Here is an 11311-nt window from a genome sequence, read left to right on the forward strand (position 1 = left end):
AGGAAGGGCATTCCAGGCAGTGCAAACAGCATGTGCAAAAAAAAAAAAAAAATTCTGAGCTTGTTTGTTTTCTTATTTACTGACTAGTGTTGCTTTGGACCATATTGAATCTCCTCCCCCTGTGGTATGTGAAAATGTTCTCCCTTCTTATTGATAAATTAATTCTATCTATGGTGGGGAAACAGAGTGGTTAAGGTCATGGGGTCTGGGGCCAGATGACCTGGGTTCAAACCCAAATTCCACCTCCTATGAACGCAGATCCCAGTTCCTTCTCAGAAAGAGATGGAGAATTATGGTCTTTACATTAAAGAGTTATAATGACTATTAAACAAGTAAACCTTTTGTATACCTAGGGAATGACTGCTCATAGGTATGAGGTTTCTTTTCAGGGTGATGGAAATGTTCTGAAATTCGATAGCGGTAATGATTGTACCAACTTTTGGAACAGATGAAAACCATTGAATTGTTCACCTTAAAAGGGTAAATTTTATGGCAAATGAATTATATCTCAAAAAAATATTCTGAACAGCATTTAGAATGATGCTTGGCTAAGTGCAAAGGAAGTGTTCATTAGATAAATTAAAATAAACTGCAAAAACAAGAAATTATTACTTCAGATTTTAAAATCTTTATTCATCCAATCCTTCGGCCACCCCACCACATGAGATTTTTCAGAATCTTCAATCCTGCGGAGCCTTCATCCTCTTCCCCACTTTCCCGTATCTTCTCCTATCCCTTCCCTCCCCGTTGGCTCCCTTCCTACTCCAAATTTCCCTCTTTCTGCTTTCCTGATGTCCTTCTTGCCAATCCAGTCCCATGCTTGTTTTTGTGTATCCAAACCAAGGATCCATCTATCCAGTTTTCATTTAACAAGATTCCACCCTGATTAAAAGGCAATTATGTTTTATGTGTTTTCTTTTTTCTTTTTCTTACACAAGTTATTGTGATAGAAACAATAAATGTCTTTTTTTTTTTTTTTTAAGAATTCAGAGGATGGAGTGGAGAAGGAAAAAAAATGAGTCAGTAAGCCAGAGACTGAGGAAGCACAGATGGGTCTGAAAAACTACAATTTTTTTCTTCTTATTCCCCTTTTCTTCCCATTGATGACAAATTCCAGACACACTTTGGCCTCAGGCCTTTGTAGTTACTGTTCCCTCTACATAGAATGCTTTGCCCGCAGGAAGCCCCATGGCTCACTCCCACAGTCTGCTCAGATCTCTGATCAAATGTCCCCACCTGTGACATTCCCCATGTTCCCTGGCTCTCCAGGTCTCATCCATGACACCCGCCCTCCCTCTTCCTGCTTTCTCTCCTCTCCAGAGCTGCATTATGATCTGCTGTCCTGTATATTCACTTCCATTGTTCACCTCCAGAGCTCTAAATAATATGTTTGTACCATTATTCCAGGTTTAGATACACACATCATCTCTCCACCAAGAGGATTTAGCCCATAACTTCCCCACTCCATCTCAATTTTTGACATTTTTAGCTCTATTTTTTTAGACCCTCTGTGACTCTTTAGAATTTTAGATGGTGCACTCAAACCTCTATTTCTTATTCCATCAACTTTCTGCAGGGTCTCCTGACCCCCTGCCTTTGTGAAATGCTCGTTAGTTCCCAACCCCTTATCTCCACTCCTCCTCCCTCCAATCCACTTCACAACCTCTGCCCAAAACCCCTATGCTTTCATGTTCCTAAACAGTTCATATTTACACTTCCTTCTGAACGCTGAACTCATAAGCTAAGTCTGAATACTGAGCACCAGTGAATAGCCTTTATATAATTATGAGACTACGTGTATAAAGAGCATGGTACGGTGTCTAGCACATAGTCAGCTCTCCATCAACAGCAGTTGATTATTATTTCTATGACAAAGTGAGTATTGTTCATTTGGTAGCTAACCTCCAAAGTGGTCCCCAGAGATCCTCACTTCCTACACTGAATAGGGCTGACCCGTTTGACAAATGGGACACTGCAGAAGTGACAGTGTGTAATTTCCAAAGCTAGGCTATAAGGAGCATCATAACTTCCACCTTGTTCTCTTGGGATGGCCTGGGCTGGAGTGCAAGGACACTCAGGCTGCACTATGGAGAGGCCCACGTGGAGAGGCACTGCCAGCAGTCAACACCAACAGGCTTGCCATGGGAGTGAGCTACTTTGGAAGTGGATCATCCAGCCCCAATCTAATCTTCAGATGATGGCAGCCCTGGCCCACGTGTTGACTGCAACCTCATGAAAATTTTTGAGCCAGAACCACCAAGTTATGAATTCCTTACCCATAGAAATTGTAAGCAATAATAAATGTTTACTATTGCTTTAAGCCACTAAATGTTAGGGAAATTTGTTATGCAGCAATAGACAACTACTACAGTTTACCGTAGAGTCAACCATCCTATTGAAGAGCCATATATCATAGTACGTGACTAGTTCCAAACAGCATTATTCTAAGTAAGATTAAAAGATATGTCTCTCTCAACCAGAGGTGGTCCTTTTAATCTGTGCTAAGACACAGCTTAAATTATCTACAAAATTCTCTCTTGATCCTAGTGGCAAAAATCAAAGCCAATTCTCCATAGAATCTAGGCTACAGGTCAGCATCTCCCTGAGTGCTTTCAGCTTAGACATCTTAACAAAGGGGAAGGCCTTCCAGAGCTCTCCCTTGCACCACACAGCCTGCTCCCCCCACCCCCACCTCTAATGCACTGCAGAAAATCACCCAAGTAGCTTGTTAAACTATAGATCCCTGGATCCTATCCCCAGGGATTCGGAATCAGTGGTTTTAGTCTGGACCCAGAAATCTGCTTTATAAGGAAGCCATCCCCCAGGTGGTCCCCGCATCCACACTCAGAGAAAAGATGCTCTAAAGATGAGTGTCTCCTCGCCACCTGATCCATTAGCTGACATGATCACGGCTTGTGAGATGGGAATAACGTGGAAAGCATTTGCCAGCACCAATGAGCCAGCCTTCTCCGAGGCTGAAGTCAGAGGGCAACAAGCTGAGCCCCATCATGTAAAATACGGACAATCACAGTCCTTTCTCTGTCTCAGAAAAGATCCGCCTCGGAGTAACTCAGAGAAAAATTCCCCTGGAACAGTCAATGGCCACTCCTACCTCCCACAGGCTTTCTAGTTTCTTTTCCCATTTTGCAAATCTGAGGGAATTACATCTGCTTCATTATGTCAGGTGTTCGGGACCAAGATTGTTTTTAATGGCTCTTTAAAGTCTCACAGACAATGCAGGCAAAACACCCTGGGAAACCTGAAAATCCGGGGTGTGAAAGAAGAGTCTGGTTTCTTCCTGCTGCCTCCCTTACCTCTCTCGGGGACGCTGATTCAAAATCCTCATTCCCTGGCCCCAGTCACTCCCCACTGATTATTCACCACTGCAGTTATTAAAGCAGGTTGACATGCAGAAGCCAGAGCTTGGCTGGTGTCCAGGTTCACTGCAGACAGTAAAAGGATGAGGACTTTAGATGTCACCGAAGCATAAAGATTCTGTTCTTAAGTGGAATCAGAGATCATCTTGAACGGAGAAGTCCATAGATTCAAAAGCTGAAAGTCCAGGCCAAAGGGCACATGAAAAGATGCTCAATAGCACTATTTATTAGAGGAATGCAAATCAAAACTACAATGAGGTATCACCTCACACCAGTCAGAATGGCCATGATTAAAAAGTCCACAAACAATAAATGCTGGAGAGGGTGTGGAGAAAAGGGAACCTTCCTACACTGCTAGTGGGAATGTAGTTTGGTGCAGTCACTGTGGAGGACAGTATGGAGGTTCCTTAAAAAAATAAAAATAGACTTACCCTATGATCCAGCAATCCCACTCCTGGTTATATATCTGGAGGAAACTCTAATTCGAAAAGACACATGCACCCCAATGTTCATAGCAGCACTATTTAAATAGCCAAGACATGGAAGCAACCTAAATGTCCACCAACAGATGACTGGATAAAGAAGTTGTGGTATGTATATATAGAATGAAATACTACTCAGCCATAAAAAAACAATAAAATAATGCCATTTGCAGCAACATGGACCTAGAGATCATCATTCTAAGTGAAGTAAGCCAGAAAGAGAAAGAAAAATACCATATGATATCACTCATACGTGGAATCTAAAAAAAGGGGGAAAAAAGGACACTATGAACTCATTTACAAAATAGAAAGAGACTCGCAGACATAGTAAACAATCTTATGGTTACCAGGGGAAAGGGAGTGGAAAGAGATAAATTTGGGAGTTTGAGATTTGTAAATGTTAGCCACTATATATAAAAACAGATTTAAAATTTTTTTCTTCTGTATAGCACAGGGAACTATATTCAATATCTTGTAATAACCTTTAATCAAAAAGGTATGAAAATGAATATATGTACATATATACATGACTGGGACATTGTGCTGTACCCCAGAAATTGACACATTGTAACTGACTATACTTCAATTAAAAGAAAAAGAAAAAGAGCAGCCTTGACACCTACAGTCTTGGGTTCTTGTGGCTCCATGACCCCATTCACTTCGTCTAAGCCTATTTCTCATCTATAAAACTGTACCTGCTATGTTTGCATACTTCTCCTTGAAGATTAATTATGTTAGTTGGTTCATACATTCGCATAAATGTGGCCCCACCTTGGTGTAACAAAAAATTAGGCAAAAAAAAAAAAAAAAAAGACAAAAGCAACAACCATCACCCAGAAAAGCAATCAGAGAAATGAGTGGTTATTTCCCCACTCAGCTCTGAGGGTACGCCAGGCTTCCTACAAAAGGCAAATTGCAACTCATGTGCAAAAGAGATTTGCTGAAAGGTCCAGAGCCTTAATGGCCCAGGGGGCTGTTTTAGGTCTTTGCATTTGCAAACTGCAACTTGCCCCAAACCTCAAGAATCGCGGGCAATGCCTTCCTTTTCTGAGTGGGAGCCTTGGGAGAGTCTGCAGCGCCACCTGCTGGACAAGGGCACCTAGGACAGGACTATCCGGTGCCGGGGCAAGTTCATCGTGGTTAAGTCGGAGTGATCAGCAGGCATCACCGAGATGCTAACCAGTGGAGCTGGGGTCCTCTAACACCCACTTCCGAGACCCAGCTCTGCAGCCTCTGTCACCGTCAGAGCCCCAGACCACTTGCCCCCTAAGCTTCAGTTCCGTCATTTGCAAATGTAAATGAGGATAATGCTGTCCCCGTGGGGTGGGGTGGCTGTTAGATGCAAAGATGACAGTCCAGAGCACGCCTGGCAGCAGAGTGTGCATCAAGTAGCAGCTGTTCATGTTAGGCCTGGATCTCCTCTGAATAAGTCACATCCTCTCCGTGACCTCCTCCAACCACCCCGAGTCCTCCCTCTCCTCCCCCCACCTCCATATGTTGCATGGAGTCTCCCAGGTCCTCCCACGAGCCCCCAGCGCACATCCTGTCTCGCCCCAAGTTCTTCAAACGCCTCCCAGCGGGGCCCCCTGCTTGGCGTCCTGCCTCCTTCACCCGGCACAAGCAGAGGGGCCTGTGTAATGTGGTCGTGAGATTGCACCGCTCCCCTGATTAAAACCCTTCAGTGCTTACCCGCTGTAGCTAAGACCAAATCGGATCATCTGGCCCCCGGCAACTTTTTCCAAGCTTCCTCATGCCCCTCACCCCTTGCACCCCAGCTGCTCCAGCCTCCTCTGACTCCCCGCCCCCAACACAGCTTTCTTCCTCCTTTGGACCTGCACCCAGCTGTGCCTCTGCTTGGCGGCCTCTTCTCCCTGGAAGTTCCATGTCTGCTCCTTGGCATCCTTCAGATGTCCAGTGCCTCCTTCTCCAGGAAGCCTTCCTGATTACCCCAGGCCCAGCACGATTCATGAGCTGTCCTTTCCTGGCTACTTGTTCACTACGTGTTCATCAGCCCAACCCGACTCTAAGCTCCTATGAGTAGGGACCATTCCAGGCCGTCCACTCACATAACCCAGTGCCTGGCAAAGTAGAGGGCAGATCATAGATGTTCAATAAATATTTGAAGAGGAAGGAAGGAGGAGGAGGGAGGGAGAAGAGGGGGACGGAAATGAGAGGACAGATACACCCTTATGGGAGAACAACCGGTAATTATTAATGCAGTTTGTAAGGATAATAGCCGACACCTGGATAGACCTGCTCGGAGCCAGGGCTGTTCCACGCACTTCACACATGTTAACAGGTGCAGTCCTCACCTCATGTACCCTGTATGAGTGTCCCTGTATTGCATGTGCAGAAACAGAAGCACAGGTTAAGAAATTTGCCCAGTGTCCACAGGAAGCAAGCAGTGCACCTCGAGCTTGAACCTGGGCTTCACCCCACTAAGGAGGCCCCGCACGTCCATCCCATAGGGGAAGGGGTAAGCCACATCTGCACAACCTCCACAGGGAATACATCACAGCCATTTAAAGGAAGGTTAGGCTGCTCTGTATTTACCGACAAGGGCAGATGTCCTTGATGGGACAGTGGGTGAAAAAAAGCACGTGAAGAACACATGTTATAATCCCATTTTTTAAAAAAAACAGTAAGCAGAAGAACAACAAGATGTGACTGTTCACACACAGAAACCTGCCTGGAAGGACACACAAAATGCGGCTGACGCTGGCTCCTGCTGGGGGGCTTCCCTGTTCTCTTGGCTGCAGGCTCTGGGCACACAGACCTCTTCCTGGAGACCTACCAGACTGCCTGATAGAAAGTCACACTCCCCAGCTCCCCAGTCCCTTACTTGGCTTCCACGTGGGACTGACTGCTGCCAGGTGTCATAGGGTACACTCATTTGTTTAATGGCTTTCTCTCTAAGGTTGAAAATAAATTGGAAAAGTAAAAAGTTGATTTTTCTCTGGTGCAAAAAAAGAAGAGAACCCTGCCACCCCCGCTCTCCTCTTCTTAGGGCATTTCCTTTAGAAATCTTGTAAATTCTTTCTCTGCCCCTTTGAGATGTATGTAAACATTTTTAAAGGTGAAATAAGCCACTTGTCAGTTTTTACAACCCAGGAATGTGTTAGTCCAGAGTCTGAGAGCTGTTTCTTTGAAATGTAAACATCAAGGAAGATGGTAGCCCTACCTCCCAGCCAGGTGAGGTTTAACTTAGGTGGCTAGCTCTGTGTTATAATTACATGCTTGTCATGGCGACATGGGAAGTGTGTTATTCCTTTGGGTGAAGAGAATTAACCAGCACAAATGGCCTCCCCAATTACCAGTGGATTTAGGATGAATCTAATGTGTGACAAACAGTGCCATCAAGTCCTTTAACATGAGAACTAGTTATTTTTTGTCTTTGGATGTAGCATCTGCTCAGTTTTCTGTCTTTGCAATCTCTTTAGTGAATCGCCCTTGATCTACATCACATTCTAGCTTGATGTTTATTCAATAATAAAACTGTTTTCTACATCTATATATAAACGAATCACTTTGCTGTACATCTGAAACTAATACAATATTGTAAATCAACTATACTTCAATTTATAAAATTAAAAAACTGTTTTCTTTCTCTTCTCCTTTTGTGTAAAGTTTTTCTGGGTTGGCAGGAGATTATGTTTTGAATTCTTCCCACCACCCCACCCCTGGCATCTCTTCCTCAATAGAACATAAGCTCCGTGGGACCTTGCCTTCCTAGTTTATGACTGTGTGCCTGGCACTGAGTAGATGCTCAAAATGTGTTTGTTGAATGAATAAACCAAGTTACTGGCTATGTCGTTTGGATTTTATTTTTTACAATGAGCAAGTGTTACCTATTACAGTAACTTTAAAAAACAATTAAGCTTTTAAAAACTCCACAGTTGCCCACTGAACAGGCAGCCACTGGTCTGCTTTACGGATATTGATTTTATTTCCTGTTAATCCCCATGCTTCTGAGACATGAGTCAGTAGTCTTTGAATCGTTATTAGCAACTACTTCAGACATTCTCATTAGCAACCATTTCAGACATCAGACAGACAAAAAAAAATCCTGAGACATCATAGTGCCAGCTAATCCAGAGCCTTCCTAAGATCTAAGTGACCTGTTCCCACCTTGGAGGCAGTGGAGAGGAGACTCTTGGAAAACCATGTCAGCACCTCCATCCTCAACAAACTACTGCTTTTCTCAGCATCTCTCTCCCTGAGTGGCCTCAGTAGACTGGACAGCTCAGGCCCTACGCCCTGCTCCCCCAACTCCGAAGCCTTTGTCTCCAGCCCACACTGTTCACCCTCTTCTCGGAATGAGTGAATGAAGACAAACAATAATGGCCACCGTGCTCACTACGATAGCTTCGGGAAGGAAGCGTGTGTGCCGGTCTCTGTGCCCAGGGCATTATGTGGGAAATGATACCACCCTTGTGGGGCACACCTGGGATTGATCTCCATTCTTTCAGAAAGCCAGGGAGGCACCCGTGGTTACTCCCACATCACAGAAAAAGAAAGCTGAGGTTCATGGAGATTACATGCCTTTATCAGGGCCCCACGCTCAACCCTTACCTGTCTGCCTCTGAAGACACAACCATTCAGTCTATAACATCCCTCACCAAGACATTGGATTAAATAAATCATGGAGTATCTATACCATAGAGTGCTCTGCAGCTTTTAAATAACATTCCAGAAAAAAAAGGATACTATGAACTCATCTACAAAACCGAAACAGACTCCCAGACATAGTAAACAATCTTACGGTTACCAGGGAAAGGGGATGGGAAGGGATAAATTTGGGAGTTTGAGATTTGCAAATGTTAGCCACTATATATAAAAATAGATTTTATTCACAGCGAAAAAAAAATGTGACAATGAATATATGTATGTTCATGTATAACTGAAAAATTGTGCTCTTCACTGGAATTTGACACAACATTGTAAAATGAATATAACTCAACAAAAAATGTAAAATAAAATAGATTTTTAAAAAGTTTCTTCTGTATAGCACAGGGAACTACATTCAATATCTTGTAATAACCTTTATAGAAACAGAATATGAAAACAAATATATGTATGTATATTCATGTCTAGGACACTGTGCTATACACCAGAAATTGACACACTGTAACTGACTGTACTTAAATTTAAAAATTAAAATAAATAAATAAATAAAAATAAAAGACCTATGACATTTAAAGAAAGAAAGAAATAAAATACTGCTCCACAATTATGGTTTCAATAGGAAAGACATTAATGATAGAGCAGGTGAAGAAGTCTTGTTATAATGCACATACACCACATGACCTCATTATTACCAATACCAGGGACATGGGGTACTTTGGCAATATCTGGATCTCACATCCATCTCCTGACCAGAGGGCAGGTGGAGCACTGAGATTTGACAGCTTCGTATAAACTACACGAGGGAGGAAGGGGCATCTTCAGGAGAAGGAGGGAGCTGGGCAGACAAAAGAGAAAGAAACACCAGCCACACTTCCATTTCCTGAGCACTCTGCACCAGGCCCAGTCCTGCAAGCACTGAAGCATGTTACCTCCTTTAACCTGCACAGGAACCCTTGGAGACAGGTGTTATTACTCCCACTTCTTAACAAGTGAGGAAGCAGAGACTTAGATAGTTGGATTCACTTAGCCAAGATTCTATACCAGGCCTGTATCACACCAAAGCCATGATGCTAACCCCCAGATCGTGAAGCAACAAAGCCTTACCTTCACTGTGTCACCCGCTGCCAGCACAGCACCCGGAACACAGCAGGTGTTCAGAATAATGAATGCCGACTGTAAATGAACAGAGCAGAGGCAAGAAGTGATACAGGAGTGTGGGAGGTGGGATTTGCTTTGGGAAAAGGGACAGGAGGTGGGGAATGGTGGAGGGAAACAAGGAGGGGGCTCGAACCATCAGTTACCATGTAGGCTTCCCCTGAGAAGTAGGAGGCGTGGGCGGAAGGGGGAATATGTGCTCAGAGGGAAGGCATCAGGGCGGGAGGGAGGACTCCAGGTGGGCAGAAAACGTTTAGAACAGTCACTGAAGAATCTGACAGAGAAAGAGAATTGGAATAAAAGCCCTCTTGTCCTCAGGAAGACTCAGGTACAATCAGAGAATATGTACTGGGAGAAAACATAGCAATTTGTCTCCAGCACGGTACACTTTTTATTTTAATAGTCTGCCTGTGCTCCAGAATCTAGTGTCTCACATTCTTAGAGAAACAAGCCACAGTGAGTAGCCTCGAGGCCCCGGACTCCTGAGCAGATTAACCATGTGTTCCCTTGGAAACTGGGAAGAAGTAGTTCCCCCGCCAGAAAGGAAAATCCTTTATTCTTCCTCCAGTACCTCAGCCCCTTTCGGTTTTAACCCCCTCACATACACACGCTGACCTGTGCCACTTCCCCCGTCGCATGCATTCTCCGTGTTATACTCACTGCCATGCGTGAGCACACAGTGCTGTCACACTGTCTTGCGAGTTACCCACCACCCCCCAGCAGCCATCCTCCTCTACCTCCCTGCCAGCAAAACCCTGATTGTGTTCGGGAAGACGCTGTGCCTCCTCTGATCCAAGCCAAGTCTGTTTCTTCTGCCAGATCCTCAAATTCCAGACTCCCTTGCAGCTAAGAGTGTCACATGACTTGGTTCCAGCCAGTGAGACATATGGGGCTTCTCCAGGTGGGAGCAGGGTGAGGAGTCTTGAGGTAACTTCCTGGCAGAAAGGCTAAAACTCCTCTTTGCAGCTAGGTTTCTGGATATGAATTTGTCTCTGCCATTGGATGCAATTGTGCCGTGTTTTGAAGGAAGACATGGGGCGGAGGCATTCTCCTGCAGTTTGGGTTGTGTGCTGCTGGTCAACAAGTTTGCAGAGATGGGGGGATTTTCTGCAGAATTCAGTTGTCAACAGCCCGTGGGTGTGGATAGTTAGTTATGACAGAGGCAGCAGCCTGACCCAGCTTTCCAGTGTCCAGTGACCTGTTTTGTGGAAGCTGAAAGGCAGCTGCAATGGCGCAGTTTTTTTATCCTGGGGTCACAGCTCCGACAGTTCCTCCAGAATTCATTCCTTCCATTGGCCCACTCCTGATGCCCACCATCCGGGCGGTGGCTGAGGGGACAGCTCCTCTGGCAGGCTAATGTTGCTCTGTCCAGAGAGTCTTTCCTGGGGGCCCAGCCTAACGCCCACTCCTCCAGCTTTTTCAATGGTTTTCCAAGCAACAATTCCTTGTGTTAAATTCTTTTCTACCTAAAATTGCAAAAGATCTAGAAACACTTTGAATCCTCTAGTTTCAACCAAAATGCTACAGAGGGTCAGGCATGAGAAGTTTATGAGGATAAGAAGCCTCAGAGAAGGCTTTATTTCTTTGCACCTCAGTTTCTTCTTCTGCAGCATGGAGACCAAAGATTATTATCATCATTATAGTTAATAGTTGAATACTGTAGTAGATTGC

The sequence above is a fragment of the Camelus ferus genome, chromosome 19, assembly GCF_009834535.1.
Source record: "Camelus ferus isolate YT-003-E chromosome 19, BCGSAC_Cfer_1.0, whole genome shotgun sequence".
NCBI classification, from domain to species: Eukaryota; Metazoa; Chordata; class Mammalia; order Artiodactyla; family Camelidae; genus Camelus; species Camelus ferus.